We start from the raw sequence: 17,224 nt of genomic DNA, 5'->3' as shown, positions 1-17,224 counted from the left end.
AAACCAGCACCCTTAATAGTTCATTCAGGGCCCCAGGTTGTTAAATCCCAACCAATTATAACCATTAGTAAAAATTTTGCTCTAGGACTAGTATCAAAATAATGTATGATTGCCAATTGATGTATACATGGTATAAGTGAACCATGACAGGTCACCATATGGCCTTTAACAATGAGCAAAACCTTTCCATCTTCACAATAAGGTTTTGAATTTAAAGACCAAAGCTGAATTTTAGAACATATAATTTGTCATGTTATTATTTTGGCCTCTGGAGATGATTTTTACAGGTCTTATATATATAGAAACGCGCGTCTGGCGTACATGTATATACAAAATTTAGTCCTGGTATCTATGATGAGTTTATTTATAAGTTTTATAAGCCAAAGTTTGGTCTGATGTTCAGTGCGCATACTCTATTGCATGCAGTAAGTTACATTGTATATATGCATTGCCTGAAATTAAATAATAGTCACAAAAGTAAGAACACTAACAGCATATTTATGTATAAAACAATTAAGAAAAACAAATATATGAAATCTAGATTTCATACTTTCCTACAAAAATATAAGTCTAATTATATCTGGAATAGTGTCACTAGTAGCACGATTTCAGTCTGAAACGGTTATTTTGGTCTGATCGTATCTTAATTGACTGGATTTACCGCTAGAGGAAAACGTCAAGATTTGTCAGTTCGTTAAGTCTCCATTCGGATCGATAGTCTCATTAGGTAAATTAGTCCCGTTAAGGCATGTCAAGATATTTAAGACTGTATCTTCTAGCGAGCTGTTTAGATCCGTTAAGACCGTGTCAGACCAAAACAGACCATGGATACAAACTGACGTCAAGATGTTGTCAGACCGTGTCCAGTCGTGTTCAGATTTTAATAATTTGGACACAAAACGAGTGAAACTTTCCCATTATTTATCAGGGGTTGCTCCCCTTTCAAGAATAAAATAAAACTGTGAAAGAAGACGATTTTTTTAACTGAAAGTCTACCACGTCCCCTTAATCATGTTATTTAAATAAAACAAATATTCAATTTGAATTATAACTTCTTCCTATTTAATTATTTAACACTGTTTTATAATTATATAAATAAAAAAAGTAGCTCAAAGTCATACTGCTGCACAAATCGCCGCGAATTGACTAAAAAAAATCAACAGATTGCCGAAATAATATTTGATTATTGAATATAAGCACCTGAACCTTTATATTTAATGGTTTACAAGTGATTGCAATACGTTTTATATGCAATTACAGACTGCCGTACGTGGTGAAGAATTTGTCATTCATTTTTACACCCTTATTTAATAATAACGGATGTCGGCCGTGAACACTTGAAAACGTGATCTTAATATGTTAAATTAAATTTAAGATGTAACTATTTTTAAATATTGTAAATGAATGCATTATCATTTATCTTTTTATGTTACCTATATAAATTGCATTTGAGTAAATTTGAGGCAGGGAAAAAATATATAGATATAACTCTGTCTTTTATCGTTTTCCGTTTATTGTAATAAAATTAGTTTTAATCATGCATGATTTAAAAAGTTACATATAAACAAGTATGGTTTAAACCCCCTTTTAAAAATGGCTGGATCCACCCCTGTTTATTGCCTAACATGCATTGACATGTGGGGTATTCACAATGGTATGGTTGTGCGGGATGGCCTATAGGCTATACAACAGTTACAAGACCTAAACCCCTGATCGAGTAATCCTACATATTGTATGTTAATGTATTGATAACTGTCACGTCCTAAATTTGCATGAAATATTTGTCACTTTTTTTTTATTAACCAATAACCAACCAATCTTCACATGTTACGATGTAGTCCGAGACAAGCTTGTCTGGCAAAACAGCCGTTTGGACATCAGAGTAATCTCGGACTAGTTACGTTTGGACGTCAGAGTAATCTCGGACTAGTTACGACGATGATATACCTATTTATATAGCCACTGGTGGGTGATGTACAATAATTATAATTTGTCACATATGTGTTATGAATACCTTCAACATGTTCAAGGCTTGGGTTTGTATATATGCAATAACCTCAAAATTGCCCGGGGCACAAAAAAGAGTATATTGATATTGTGCCCTGACATGCCTGATTCCAAATGATGAGACGGCATTGCGTCCTTAACAACAATTTTTAACACTTTTCATCTTTTGTGATAAGAAATTTAAGATTTTACCGGGTATGACTCATTATTTTGTTATAAATGATTTGTTGTGCTCTTAATTTTGTAGAACTTAAATATATGTATGATTCCCAGCCAGATTATGAAGCGGCATATATCATGTCTATCAATGTATATATAGGAAATATATAGTGTCACTAAGTTACTCTCATATGGTACCTCATTTGTACCTGTAGCTATAAATTGTGAAATGGTGGATTCATTCATAATTTTGTGTTACTTATTGGTTTGGAAATAACGTTGATAGAGCTAACAGCATTATGTCATGATGTACAGTTGATGGGATGATCTGATTGGACAAAAAGAGAATTGTGAATTGAACAAATAGCACACTTTTCTAGGAATATTAGTAGTGCATCATATCTTAATTCCATGATTATCTTGGATAGTTATATCATTAAGAATAGAAAATTGGAATAATGGAAATTTCTAGTTTCAGTGAATATATATCAATCATTGTCAATACTAAAAGTGCAGCATCATGATCATACATCATCTGATTCACCTTGGATAATTATTCATTTGAAATAAGAATTTGGATATAATAAGAGTTTCTATGCTGCCATTGCTATTGTTGGCTACATGTACCACCAGGGAGTGTTAAACCTCCTTTACTTTCCATGAGGGTCTGTCACGGTCCATCACTATTGGTTAGTGTCATATATATGCATGATGATGGAAGTTTTTACCAACCTAGACAAGCTTTACAGCCCTGGCATGGTTGTTGGTTAGAGTCGAATGACAGCTTGCTGTATAGTTATAATAGTCTGAATGTATCTACATGTATTTTAATAATCTTCTAAATTACTGTTCATTCTGAAACTGGCATTTTATAATAGTAGTCAAACATATTAAACAATACGTGTACTTCAAAGTATCATTTTATTTTGTCTCGCCTTACACAAAAGTCATGAAAGTTGGTTGTATACAAGAAATTTGTATTACAGTCTTGGGGTGATGATGTAAGCTATTTTATAGAGCTTTACATTTTGTCTTGTATTCAGATGCTGGTAGCTAATTAATATGTTATGATGTTTCAGTTTGCCATTATATGTACATTGCACCTGACCCCATTTTCATGGTTCAATGACTGCATGTAAAATATACTGTTACTTAATCAATGAAATGCTCTACTGTATATTTTATATATGTAATTGGATACATTTTATTGTATATGAGTATCTTGAAAGATCTACTTGTCTATCAGGTTGGGTTGACCTGACCTTGACCTTCATGGATAATTTAAGTGATTAATAAAATTGAGAATGGAAATGGGGAATGTGTCAAAGAGACAACAACCCGACCAAATAAAAAACAACAGCAGAGGGTCACCAACAGGTCTTCAATGTAGCGAGAAATTCCCGCACCCGGAGGCGTCCTTCAGCTGGCCCCTAAACAAATATATACTAGTCCAGTGATAATGAACGCCATACTAATTTCCAAATTGTACACAAGAAACTAAAATTAAAATAATACAAGACCAACAAAGGCCAGAGGCTCCTGACTTGGGACAGGCGCAAAAATGCGGCGGGGTTAAACATGTTTGTGAGATCTCAACCCTTATTTCAGTTTGATACAATGTTAACATGGTTAGGTTTGTTTCTCAGTTTATACTTCCTAATAAAATTGACACTGGAAATGGGGAATGTGCCAAAAAAGATAACAACCCAACTTCAGAGCAGACAATAGCCGAAGGTCATCAATGTTTCTCATAAGCTATAAGCTACATTGTACATGTATAGGATCACTACTTTTGGCATAATTATGGAATAAATGTAAGTTGTACATGTTTGACATTTTTGAATGGCTTATTTCATCTGACAATGACACCATTTTCATGGTTTTTATGTTTAGTCTTTTTCTCTGTTTCTATGGTTACTATAAACGTTTAACCATAAATTTGGGGTATGGAAGAACTGTGAAATTCAAAAATTCATGAAATTCATGAAATTATCTGTCATATATCTGTCTGGCATGGTTATTTTGACTGGACTTCATTTTAATGGATTATTGATAATGTAAAGTTTATGTGATACTTATAGACTAGTAAAATCTTCTTATTACAGAATTTCAATAAAAAGATCATGAATAAGGCCACATTTAAAAGAATGTCTGTTTCCCATCCCAGGGGGCTTATTTTTTACCTGGGTGTGGGGAGGGGAAACAAACAATTTTTATTTTGGCCTAAGGAGATATGGTGAGACGACTATCAACCATTTAAATCATGTAGACCAAGTGATTTACTTGTTAGTCACTATATAATAGGTCACTGCACACCCTTCAACAATGACCAAAAACTAAAACTTTATAATGAGCACCCTATAAAAGGTTCAGCCTGTAATGAGGCATCTGACACAGTTAATGTAAAATATTCAGACGAGAACCCAACAGTGATGACAATTTGATTTATTATACCATACCCTCCCCCTCCTTTGAAGTTAAATGTCTAATCCCTTGGTGTACTGATATGAATAGTATTTTACTGAAAATGTTTCGGAAAATAGATATTGATGCTAACGTAAATATTTTATCCAATAAAAAGACAGGAAATAAGTCGGTGAACCAAAAAGTTCAAATCTAATTGAAAATTAAAGTGCCCATGAACTCACTGATCATGCACGAGTGATTCTATTCATAAAAAGTGTCTGTGTAACAATTAAGAAGAGTCTGTGTATCATCGAAAAAGAGTCTGTGTAACACCCCTTAATGTACTGTTTTTCTATAGCTCTGCAGGGGGGGGGGGGTCAAAGTCGTTCAAAGGTCACTGTACGGCCTTTAACAATGAGCAAAATCCATACAGCATTCTAGTACGGCATACGTTTTACCTCAGCGAACTCTCTGTCTTGGTGATGTATCAATCATTTGCTTCAGGTCGATCCATTTCGCATCTCGTCATGAATATGCGTGATATATTTGCCACTGGACATTAAGGGAGCAATCAATTTATCAGTTTCATTTAGTGATGCATGCTAATTATATATAGTTCTCAAATGATAATTGTCTAAAACTGTTTCCATTTTTGTGTATTTTATTTTTTAGCATAAATTTTAGAATTTCTGTCCGAATCTTTCTCTTTGCATTTATTTGTTTGTAAACATTTAATAAAGTAGTCCATGTCAGGGGTTAGATTGTATACAGCCAATCTAGGACAAGGGCAGTAGAACAGAAAACAGTCTCCATTGTATACATACATATGCATTTATGTTGAAGCGTAAAACAACGACATGTAGTTGAGCTCGTTTTGGTGAATCAATTACTGTCAAATCTTTATATATATATATCTGGTAAAGTTGTCATAAAAGCAAAAACGGACGAAAAAGTTGGCAACAATTTATAATAAGACTAAACTTATTTTGGCCGTTTCGTTTCTTCTAAAGTGTTAAATTCAACCATGCGACTGGCTTACTTGGAGATTCAGGTGACCTTTTTCGTTTTTTAGAAATTTCAATCAAAGTTCGTATATCCCTTCAACGATTTATTCAATTTTTTTTAACGTATAGATAGCGCGAAACTCTCACTACACCATGCATAGACTTTTTTTTTCGACCAAATGCGGCTGCTTATTTATACAACCGAACAACCAAACGTCTGCAACCAATTTTAGCAAAGATATACTGTCGAACGGGAGATGTGAATATTTCTATACCCAATCCATCATTTGGTTTTGAAAACAATTTTAAAGGTATACATTAATACGACATCAACCCAACGACACATATCAATCAAAACATTAAGAGTCAACACACAGATTTTTGTTATAGAAAGAAACCTATACAGAATAAAAAGCCTAAACCGCAACAAGACTAAATAATACGGGAGCAGTGATTTTTTTTAGACAAAAATGCAAGTGTTCCGTAGAAATATTTCACATACCATTTTTTTTTTATTTCGATCGTTGAAAATTATAGCAGGTGTGATATAAATCAGTAGATTTAGGACAAAACTATAATATGGAAATATAATATGAAAATTAAGCCTGCTTTGTACTAGACCGACACACTGAGATGGATTTTTAACGTGTAAGTTCACAAGCTAACAGTTCGAAAGAAAGAAAAAAAACTCTTTGTTAGACCCGTTTGGGATTCGGACTAAAGTCCTCTCGCTGTCGAGGTGAACTTATTCTCACGAGACCAACCAGGAGAGAGGTCGCATAGTCATACCAAAAACTCGAGCATAATAAACAATACAGTTTAACAGAATTATCACCGTTACTAATGCGATTTTAAAGTCATGATCTTATCTAAATTAGATACCGTTATGTGATGTTGGTATCTACACGTATGAATAGAGATGGCCGACATCAGAGTAGATTGAGAGGACCATCACTCTCTGCAAATTGAAAACTCTTCCTCAATGATGTTAGTGGTCCCATTGTAGCGAGCTGTTGCAAGGCTAAATTTCTATCCTTATTAAATCTTCTCTCATTATTCATTGGTATTTCAAGTTTACTTTTAATCTTATTGTCGAACGACTATTTGAAGTGCTTCCTATTATATTTAAAACTTGTGTTCTCGTTATGAACACGAATGAAATATTTGCCACTGGAGGTGACTGAGGCAAACAACAATGAATCACCATCACTAAAATATAAGTATTTGTTCTCACAAAATACTTTGTAATTAATTAGAAGAATGATGACAATTTCTCATCTATTCACGTTTTGATCGAGCCGCTTCAACCTCAAATCTTGCTGCAATTGTTTTACATTTAGGCTACTAGTATTAAATACTATTGTATTCATTGAAGTTTACATGCGTAGTTTTTTTTATTCAAAAGAATAAATTAATATTTATAAATAAATTGGACTGAACAAACAACACCAATTATTTCGCATTTGCATGTAACGCAGTTTAGAAAAATAAAAGATTTGATTTTTTTTTAGATTAGCACACATGCAACGCATCCCCACTTAGGAGTCCTCCAAAAAGGTAGAATTATATTGAAACATACATCTTATGTTATTATTAGTTATATAAAGCCAAAATCAATCGCTTTCGATATATTACACAGCGTACTGCCCGCTTTACATTTTAAAAAGTCAACACCTGGAGTGTTTATAGAATCGTAAATAATTATGATTTTTTTTAATGATGGCAAAATTGCACTATTGGGTGATTTAGCTTTCCTTATTATCGGCATCCTGTCAAATAGTTCATGAAATTTTCACCTAAGTAATAATAATTCTGCATTAAAAGAAAAGAAAGTTGCACTCGCGCTTTAACTTTTTTTTGCCACACAAAACTGTTTTTACAAAACATTCTACCCCTGAACTAGTGGATTTCGCTTAAATATGACTGGACAAAAGGTTTATTTTTTGTATTCAAAGTATGGTGGGCAAGGAAATTATTTATTAGCTGAAAAAAGATTGATCCGTGCTATAAATTAACTTGTAATTTTGATCAAGTAGGCCCTAGATCTCTAGCTTACGTTCTCACCTAGAGCAGATAAAAGTATTGCCGCAGAATTTTTTTATTAACTGTCTGGTAAGGGTTTTTGTAGGGTATACAACCTCAACTTTAGACCTACTTTAGAAAAACAAACTAAGCAGAACAACACCCTGGATTTTTCTACTGTAGACCCCAGCTACCCAGCTTCCCTTTGCACCTAGTGAGGACAATTTTTATTACACTTTCGGTAAGGATGGGGTTCGGTGTTCGATCCCAACTTTGGACCTATCTTTGACAAAAAATAAGCTAAACAGCAACCTTGATTTTTTTCTCAAGCAGACATCAGCTACCAAGCTCCCCTTTACACATTGTTCGGACAGAAGTATTTCCGTAGACATTTGTTTATTAACTTTTATGTAATGATGGGGTAGGGTGGGTAACTGCGGTCCACTTGAAAAATTTTTTACAGGGACTCCAATGTGGTGTGGTCTATGCAAAACAATTACCGGAAATCTATGGTAGTTTGCAAAATAATAGTCTTTTTTATAATGTGATATGTAAAATGTTGGTAAATAATGAAAGCATGCTTCTGAATTAATAGACATAGAAATAAAGAGAAACCATATGATAACCAATATCAATCTCCCAGAGACAAACTAACGTTCATTAAGGCAACTAGTATGATGGTCTGGATTCGAGGTTCTTAATTTCTGTATTCTGTGATATTTTATGCCATATTTCTCTATTCTTTATACTTTTTGACAATTATTCTTTTATCATTACATTTTAACACCATTATTCTAGCTATTTTATTTATTACTTGGTCCATTGTCTCTATTGTTTATATTTTTTGTCCACTATTCCCAATTCCATAATCCCCCATCAACGACCTCTAGTTAATGTCACCTTAAATTAATATAGTCTTCACAAATAAGCAAAATTAATACATAATAGGCTCCTAATGACAAACCAATTTAATATCCCAGTTTGAATTGTGAAATTGCGGAAATTTTGAAAATTAAATCAAGCAAAATACATTATCGTCCTCGTAGTTCGTAAAATACTGGCAGATGGATCCTAATAATCTTGGATCGACCTTTCTAAACTTAAAAGTAATAAAGTTCACGCATCCATATTGTTCCGATTGCTAAAGGCTTTTGCATCCGTCGACATTATCTTCGATTAAAGTAGTATTGATCTGACAACCGCTGTGCATGTATACTTTAACGACCTTTAAATGAATGACAAATGACAACATTGTCATTTTTTGAATGACAATTAAACTGTGTTGGAAAGATAACATAAATACACTTTCGTTTTTCGTTTTTTGTTTTTGTGAAATCAAAAATGAAAAATGAAAACACTTTCATTTTTCGATTTTAGTTTTTGAGAAATCAAAATTGAAAAATGAAAATACTTTTGTTTTTCCTTTTTTTGTTTGTGAAATCAAAAACGAAAAACGAAAACACTTTTATTTTTCATTTTAATTTTTAAGAAATCAAAAACGAAAAATGAAAACACTTTCGTTTTTCGTTTTGGTTTTTAAGAAATCAAAAACGAAAAAAAAGAACACTTTCGTTTTTCATTTTGGTTTTTATGAAATCAAAAACGAAAAATGAAAACACTTTCGTTTTTTGTTTTTTGTTTTTGATATTTCAAAACGAAAAACGAATGGACGCAGATATACACGGACCCAACATCCCCACCAAGAGAACCGTCTACTGTTAGAGGTGGGACGACAGCCTAGATGTCGTGTGCAAAAATAATAATCACTTGTTACGGTTTCAGCTTGCGTATTGTAATTTTAAATAGTATAGATCGATTCGTGTTTTAAAATCAAACAAACGCTACTGCTTGCACTGATGATCAAAAAATTACTTTTATATATATATATAAAAAAACAATGTATTTGTTACGTTATTGGTATTAAATTGTATATTTTGAAGATCATATTCCGTAATGTTATGCCCTGAATTCTATTCGATGTCTATAAAGCAAATAAAATCTATTTGTACTCGTAACAAAAAGGAGAAAAGATTGGGCTGCCTCTCTTCAATTTTGTCCAGTTACCAAAGTAAAATCAAAATTAAATTCTCCGACAATGCACATGTTGATATATTGTATATGTCAGTCCAACACTTACGCTTGTTCTTTTATTTGTGTGGCAAATTTAATGACCATTTTAATTCAAAGCTTGGATTTGCATCCTTCATTCTCCAGTACGTTTGAATTTCTACATACATCACAGTCAGTAATTAAAGTTGTGTGTTAAACGTCAGTACGAAAGCAAACAATCCATGATAGTAAAAAAAGATATTTAGAGGGCACATATGTATCTTTCGTCTGACAGCACGTATACACCACAGTTATCGTAAATTATATAAACATATAAAAAAAAATCGATTTTTTTTTTAAGACAAAAAAGAGAAAAGAACTGATAAGTGCGGGTAATCCATGCGCCTTGCCTCCTTTATGTTTCGATATCTTAAAAATTAATTATTCTTTGTCTATTATATCACGTGAAAACTACACCGGTGAGTTCCATACATGTCATAAACTTACAGCTGGTCCTGAACATGCATGAAGTATTTGCCACTGGACTTTAAACAACAATCAATCACACTACAACTTATAGTATATATAGTTGTGAAATACAAAATGTATATTATAATGATACATTTAGATGAATAAATAGAATACAAATACACACTACTTTATATAACTGACACAATTTAAAGGAATACTCTCTAAACTATATAAGTAGAGAAGCGAAACGTTTCTTTTGAATACTAAACAAACTTCCTAACAGTACATGTTTTTTTAATGGTTTTACATGCGGCGCTCAAATATTTTGCATGGTCTTTTGGTATAGTGTTTAGACATATTCACATTCGTTACTTTGCTCAATATAAAAAAAACATAAGCATTAATTTATATTAAAAACTGAAGGTCAGACATCACTAATACGTGTTCATTCACTCTTTATTAAAGTTTAGACCTTTTTATCAAGAATGATGATGAGAGTAATTGTAAAATATAATAGGCATGTACTTTCTTACGTTATGGATCATTGATTTTGTTACCTGTTGATCCGGTTGATTACTAGCACGTGCCATTGAACTCGACCGTTTTAACTAAAACAGATTTTATTTTAAATCAACGCCATATATATATATATATATACAAAGTATATACAAAGTACTATATACATATTATATGGATAAGAAAATAAATATTATAAGGATATATTGTTTGAATGAAAATTTTTATACGGTGATACTTTAACACCGTCCCGACAGAGACTGAATGCATTATATGATCAGGTTTCGGGATCCGGGAAGTCTTTTTTCGAATTTCCGAATGTCGGGAATATTTTTTTCCAGCTTTAATAGAGTAACTCGCACGAAAAAAAAAATAAACATACCAAAAAAGCAACAGCTTCAACGGTAAACTAGGACATATATCAACAGAAAACGAATTAAAGAAACTGTCATGCATAAAACAAAAATATGCATGACTGTGTTAATTTGCCTCCGCTGCATTTCTGTGGATTGTCTCATTGGCAATCATACCACATCTCCTTAACTTTTTTAGGTTACGTTTAGGATTTTCCGTTACTAATCTTCAAATACAAAAAACATTTTTACCGGTGTTCACAACATTTCAAGGTTAAATTTATGGCATACATTCTGATGTGTATACAATTAACGTACGTCCTTGCATTTAATTATCAATATATATTTATATAAATAAACATTTATTAAAAAATAAACAAGATATATAGAGACGAATAATTTATTAGTTCCTCAACAAAACAAGAAAAGAAATAAAGAATTAACACAAGATTTAATCTTTTTTTTTTAATTAATCAAAATATACTTCAAATTGTAATAATAAAATACATATATACATGTATTAATCTAAAATACATTATCGAGTAGAAGGGGCGCAACTCGTGGTATCAAACCGGTATACTGAACGGATCAAAACAGGGTCTGAAAATTTTGAACGTTCTTTTGTATCCATGGTCTGTTTTGGTCTGACACGGTCTTAACGGGTCTAAACAACCCGCTAGACGTTTCAGTCTTTTCCGTCTTGACACGCCTTAACGAACTGATTTACCTGATGAGGCTATCGATCTGAACGGCGACTTAACTATCTTAAATATCTTGACGATTTTTTCTAGCGGTAAATCCAGTCAATCAAGATGTGATCAGACCAAAATGACCGTTTCAGACTGAAATCGTGCTACTAGTGTGTGTTGTCCAATATTGACAAAAAATCATACACTTTATTTAATTTATAAATATTTTTTGTTGAAGGCTCCAGTTCTGATATCAGTGAGGTCATGACAGATGTAACTATAATATATGCATCTCCAGAGACACTGGTTGGAGACCCTATCTGTAGAGAAGTCTTGAAGACTTTAAATGTGACTACAAATGTCATTGATGAGTTCCACACTATTGCTACTTGGTAAGAAAAACTAAATAATAGTTTTTATTAATATCATAGTACTGAAGTACCACAAGTTCTTGTGGATGATAACAAACACTAGTCTCAAATAAAAAATCACATTCTCTACACCTGAAAGTGAAGTTTATACATGTTATATATAGTATTAAAATTTAACACAATTTCGTGTGTGGATGATAAATTAATGACAGGAAATTCAATCTCACTAGTGTAATAACTATTATATTTTAGTGATACACAGCAGTATACTCTATTTTGTTATATATATATTATGTTCGCTTACATGTATTTATCATGTTTATAGATCAGTTACAAACCCAACACAAAGGTTAGGTAATGGAAATCTAGGTGACAGTAATACACCTTAATGCACTCTAGAGGGTCATTCACTTTAATAAAAATAAGACGATGTAATATGATTGCTTATAGTACCTTCAACAATGAGCAAATCAATAAATGAACTAGTGAGGCCACATGTAATGCATCTATACCTTTTGAAAGACTCCAAAATGAAAAATGTAAAACTTTTCAAATGAAAATAAAGGACTGATTGTAGTAAAGTTGTACGAAACAATGGATATAAGACATCATCAGATTTGCAGGCTTCTGACTTGGGGCAGTACTAGTACATGTGACGTTTACAATGTAAATACAAAATGAGATGGGATTAGACATATTTGCTAGTGTCAAACCATCACCTTAACCTGGATAGTAGTTTAACTGCAGTATGACATAAGAACAAACTTTACAAATCGGTTCACATGGTTTAAGTAATCACTTAATGTTGTGAATATATATATTTCACGGGAGAAGACACTGATGGGAAACCAGCTTTTCGGAAATGGTTCCAACACATTGGAGAAGTAAGATTCATTTGTCCAAGTGCTAGTATTCTTGCCTTAAGTGCAACATGTACATTAAAAAATACGAAAACGTGTAATGAGTGCACTAAATCTTAGCTCAGATATTGTTGACATTTGTTTATCACCAAACAAAGACAATATAAAAATTGTGGTAAATAAAGTAAGCACTGAACTGGAAATAGCTATGTGCTGGCTAATAGATGCTGTACATAAAGAGAAGGAACATTTTCCTAAAACATTAATTTATTGCACTTCCATAACAGATGTATTTGGGTCAATATCCCATCTTATTGAGGACAAAAGTTGTGTGAAACAAATAATCTCTGTGCAGTGATATCATGGATATTGGACATGTTAAAATTTATATCCATTTTAAAAACCCAACCAAAGAACAGACAATAGTCGAAGTCCACCAATGAGTCTTCAATGCAGCAAGAAACTCCCACACCCAGAGGCGTGCTTCAGCAGGCCCATAACATGTCTACCTACTGTTATACTATGTCAGTGATAAAGGACGTCATACTAAACTCCGAAATATAATTGCGAAATATAGTTCTCTATTATGGAAGTGCAATAAAATGATTTTGTCAATATGCCATAGTATAGCATCTCTAATTGATGACGACAAAAGTTGTGCGTAAATAAACAATCTCTGTGTAGTGATATTGGACATGTTTCAATTTTCAACCGTTTAAAATTGAGTATGGAAATGGGAGATGTGTCATTTTGACAACAACCCAACCAAAGAGTAGACAACAGCCGAAGTCCACCAATGGGTCTTCCATGCAGTGAGAAACTCCCGCATATGGCCCATACCAGGTCTACTGTTATACTAGTTCAGTGATAATGGACGTCATACTAAACTCCGAAATATTATTGAAAATTAGTGCACTCATTACACGTTCTCTATTATGAAATGAGAATGGGAATAGGGAACGTGTCAAAAAACAACAACCCAACCAAAAAGCAGACAACAGTTGAAGTCCAACAATGGGTCAGTGATAATGGCTGTCATACTTAACTAATTGTGAAACGTAACTCTGAAATATAACTGTGAAACATTGTTCTCTATTATGGAAGTGGACCATAGAATAAAGGTCATGAAGGTGCAAAAACTACGAAGTTATCAACAATGATTAAATGTATCCAAAGAACTAAGTGTTTTGAATTTTTTTGTTTAACCACATACATAATCAGATATAAAGTTAACAAATGTCTTAATAATATATACAAAAAGATTACATATCCAAGTTTAAAACATTAGCATAGGATTTTATAATACTATCAAATTAATTGAGCTTCTGTTTCAAAACATGATTAAATAAATCTGCATATTCATATGTAATAAACTGTTTGTTCAAAATACTTGTCATGTGACAATCGTGACAACGGGGAAGATAAATTTTCATTCATTTCTAAACAAAATGAGCGAGTGAGGAAATTTAATTTTGATCAGATTGATTTCTTTTCTGTTATATTTGTTTTCTGTTATATCTGTTATACTTTATCTACTTGTAACTGTACATGTGGAACAAGTTTGTACGGGTTACGGCATGGGCGTAGCGGATGTCACCTTTCCCCCCATTGCCACTAAGCGGCAGCCATTTCAAAAACTTTTAACAGTTAATGCACATATTTGCATGGCTTTACATTTTTCTGTAAATTTTCAGTTCATTTAGATCATTTTTAAAAACATGACATTTCTGCTGTTTCCATGGCAACGGCAGCCATTTTGAAATTTTCAAAGTCAAAAGTCTCATCTATACATGCCAGTTTACAATAATATTAAGTTTCATTAAGTTTGGAGCATTTCGAAAATATTTGACATTTTTCCAGTTTCCATGGAAACGGTAGCCAATTTTGAAATTCCAACTTCAAAAGTCTCATGCAGACTTGACAGATAACAATTCTATTACGTTTCATCAATTTTGGAGCATTTTGGAACTTTTGAAATTTTTGACATTTTGATTTGTTCCTATGGCAACAGAGACCATTCCCAAAAGTTAATGGCATATACCACATTGGTACATAGGAGGGACCATGCCATCAAAGTTTCGATCAATTTGACTACCATTTTAAGAAAGTATATGGCACTGTAAGGTTTTTGAACCATTTTGACCTGTTTTGCATTGTTTCCATGGTAACGGCAGACATTTTTGAAATTCTAACGCCAAATTCCACATGTACAAATGTTGCTCATCCTTACTGTAAAGTTTCGTTAAATTTGGAGTATTCTGATATTTTTGAAATTTTTGGTGTAGTTTCCATGGCAACATAGTAGTTCCGATGATTGCCAAAATCCTCCAAAACCAGTATATAGTGGGCACCTACATTGTATCAAAATATAATGATTCTGAGTTTAAGCATTTCCAAATAATTCATTAAAACAAAAACTGGATTTTTTCACAATTGTTCTGTTTCCATGGTAACGACAGCCATTTTTAGTTCCAAAGTTGCACTGCAACTCGAAAGTCAGGGTTCCTTGTTATAGTGAACTATCATTTAGATTGGTCCCTTTGGTTCCGAGAAAGCGGTCGGACAAAATTAGGTGGAAGAAAAATAATAATAGGGAAAAAGAAACAGAGGAAAAGCAATATGTCACCTAACATTGTCGATCGGGTGACATAATAATAATAGGGAAAAAGAAACAGAGGAAAAGCAATATGTCACCCGACTTTGTCGATCGGGTGACATGATAATACAGAAAAAGAAACAGAGGAAAAGCAATATGTCACCCGACATTGTCGATCGGGTGACATAACTAGATTTGCAATTGCAAGCATTAGCTGAGGATGTCACCCCGTTCTGGACATTGTCACAGTAGCAGCAACCATTTTGCACGTCTAGTAAATTGTATACATGCCTTTAACCCCCCCCCCCCCCACCCATTTTTTTCTCTTCTCGCTGAATAAGACTGATGCCTATATATAGTTGGGGAACTCTTTAAAATCTTAAATTAGACACAAGCGCGAGGAAGAAATGTGGTGTCACGTGCCACTGAAGTATATTATCACGGACTTACTACATTGATATTCTTTTTAGAGGGGACCTTGGACAGACAACATGTGTATATATTGACTAAGCGGCATACTAACTGTTCATGTTATTCTTCAATTACTCGCGTATCAGACGATACATGTATCTTATCTTGTATAATTTAATTACACGCTTATCGATTGATTTTTAGCTCATGTGTATATTGTAGCAGGTGTTCGATAAACGGATGTGTACTTTAGTGCAAGTGCAGAAATGTCCCTTATGTGTACTCTTCGTGTTTCTCTCTTCAAAGCACGATTTATGTATAGAATAGAGGCACGTTAATTTATATATTAGTTTTCTTCAAGCATATTCTAGAAGATGTTTTGCAGTGATTGCTCATGATTACTGATTTTTGCCTGAAATTTGTGATTTTTTTTGTTGTTTTTTGCTGTTTCCATGACAACGGCGGCCATTTTGAAAATTTCAAGGACAGATGACGTTTCAATATCATTTAACCGTGAATGAGCTTAAAACTTGCAAGAAAATGGTACTTTGATTTTTTTTTCCATATGAGTCAATATTGCACTTTTAGCCTTATATCCATGGTAACAGCAGCAATCTCAAAAATTCCAACGGCAATGAATTCTACAGTTCATACTCTGTAACGTGGGGGTGTGTTTGGGGTCGTATCTGTAACAGTTGATTTACTATGAAAAAATTAAAAAAATAATTTTAATTTTTTTCACGTTTGGACTGTTTCCATGGCAACGGTAGCCATTTTGAAAGTTTTTAAGATTGATTTCACGCTTTCGAATGATGAGTTATAATGTCTAAAAGTTTCATTTAATTTGGACCATTTTTCGGTTTTTCACATTTTTGCTGTTTCCATGGTAACGGCGGCCATCTTGAAAATTCCAGACCCTAACTGCACATCTGCACATGGGGATTGTCATTATGGTACAGTTTTATCAATGTATGTCAAGTCATCTCCGAGAACTAAGCTAGACAAAAATTGTTTAAGAAATATTCGGAACAATAACAATATATCACCCCTATTTCCATAGGGGTGACATAATAATAAGAAACGGGACAAAAACATTAAGTCCCCAAAACGAACGTAGAATAACAATATGTCACCCCAACTCCGTTGATATTGCCATAATAACAATATAACACCTCTACTTCCATAGTGGTGACATAATAAGAAAAAAAAGAAACGAACAATAACAATATGTGACCCCAACTCCGTTGAGGGTGCCATAATAAGAACACACGCGCGAGAAAGAAGGTGACACGTGATACTCAAGAATATTA

The 17,224-nt window shown here is 33.1% G+C and overlaps 1 pseudogene; it reads left to right on the top strand.

Annotated features, from left to right (window-relative positions):
• The window catches only part of LOC143076016 (putative ATP-dependent DNA helicase RecS), a 31,635-nt pseudogene that overhangs the window by 828 nt on the left and 13,583 nt on the right, over window positions 1–17,224 (top strand).

Source organism: Mytilus galloprovincialis, chromosome 1 (genome assembly GCF_965363235.1).
Source record: "Mytilus galloprovincialis chromosome 1, xbMytGall1.hap1.1, whole genome shotgun sequence".
Classification (NCBI taxonomy): domain Eukaryota; kingdom Metazoa; phylum Mollusca; class Bivalvia; order Mytilida; family Mytilidae; genus Mytilus; species Mytilus galloprovincialis.
Note: the sequence above shows the minus strand (reverse complement) of the source record. Positions and strands in the feature narration are given on the sequence as shown.